The sequence below is a fragment of the Cynara cardunculus genome, assembly GCF_001531365.2.
Source record: "Cynara cardunculus var. scolymus isolate 2C chromosome LG 2, CcrdV1, whole genome shotgun sequence".
NCBI lineage: Eukaryota > Viridiplantae > Streptophyta > Magnoliopsida > Asterales > Asteraceae > Cynara > Cynara cardunculus.
In genome coordinates, this window is record NC_037529.1 from 65,414,787 (window position 1) to 65,416,343 (window position 1,557).

Below are 1,557 nucleotides of genomic sequence, written 5' to 3' on the forward strand. Positions count from 1 at the left end.
GTTATTTATTTATATATATATATATACTATATATTTTAGGGTTAGACTGTCCAAATTGCACTGTATAATATGTTTTTGGGTTTTTTAAATATATATATATATATATATATATATAAATTCAACCTTAATCTGAGTTTTTTGACAAGAAAGAGGGTAGGCAGTTGAAATTTCATTCTAAAACCCATCTTTTTTTGTCTTTTCATGGCTTATGATCCGTCAAATTTGTAGTTTTCTTTATTGGTTTTGAGTGTTTATCTTAAAACTCAAGTTTCTTGGTTTTTTGCTCTTGGTGTAAATCGAATACATTTGTGTAGTCGTTTAAATATATTGGATTTTACATTGTCATACAATTTTTTTCATCGACAATCTGTAATTGGAACAATAACTCTTATTTATTCAAATTGTATTAATATGTAAAGACCAAGTGTAACTTATATCATCGTTAAATCTTATCTTATAAAACTAATGGAACTTCAAAATCGTTAAAATTCATGGCTCCCGCCGCATTGCACGGGTACACAACTAGTATACATACATACATATAAGGTTGAGTTCACGTGAGACCAACATTTTTTTGTGGGACCCATGAGATCACATTTTTACACTTGAAACTTCACAGCAAAATACTGTGAAGATAAAAAAAAAATCGAACCTTCACATCAAAAACAATGTGAAGGTTATTTACTTCTCAAAATAACATTTCGCTGTATATATACATATATATATGCATACATATATAGGGTTGAGTTTATGTGAAACCAGCATGTTTGCGTGAGACCACATTTTCACACTTAAACTTCACAGCAAAACACTGTGATGGTGAAGAAAATCCAAACATTCACATCAAAAACATTGTGAAGATTACCTTCACAATGTTATACTGTGAAATTTCAAGTGTAAAAATATGGTCTCATGTGATCAAATTAAACACAATAAAATAATATATTTATGTAACTTATTTTATTTTATTTTTAATCGATTTTCAATTTAAAAAATAGATAAGATTTATTTTAACTTATTAAAAAGTTATGATTACAGCTACTTTGAAATTTGAATCATCTCAATCACCATAAGATTTGGTGCATGTTACTTAACGTGCCTTTTAAGTAAAGATTAATTATATACATATTTTGTGTAATAAAAGAAAATCCTACCATCAATGGGTAACTAAAAGACAAGTAAAACAATTGTACACCATGTGGAATGATTTTGTTATGGTGCGGGTGCCCCATAATAATTTTGATATAATTGATATTAGAGATGGCCAAAAATCGGTCCCGGGTCGGTTCCAATCGGTCCTCATCATTCTCATAATCGGCCATAACCGGTCCCGGTCTCGGTCCCGGTCGAAAATTATAGGACCGGTATAGGTACTTTATAACCGGTTATGGGCCGCCGGTCCCGGTCCCGGTCCCAACCGGTCCCGGTCCCGGTCCCAACCGGTCCCAACCGGTCCTTCATTAAAAAAAATAAGATTTTTTATTTTATTTTTTTAATGATATATATTTTTAATACATTATAAAATTTACAATTGGGTCACTCAAATACACTTTAAAA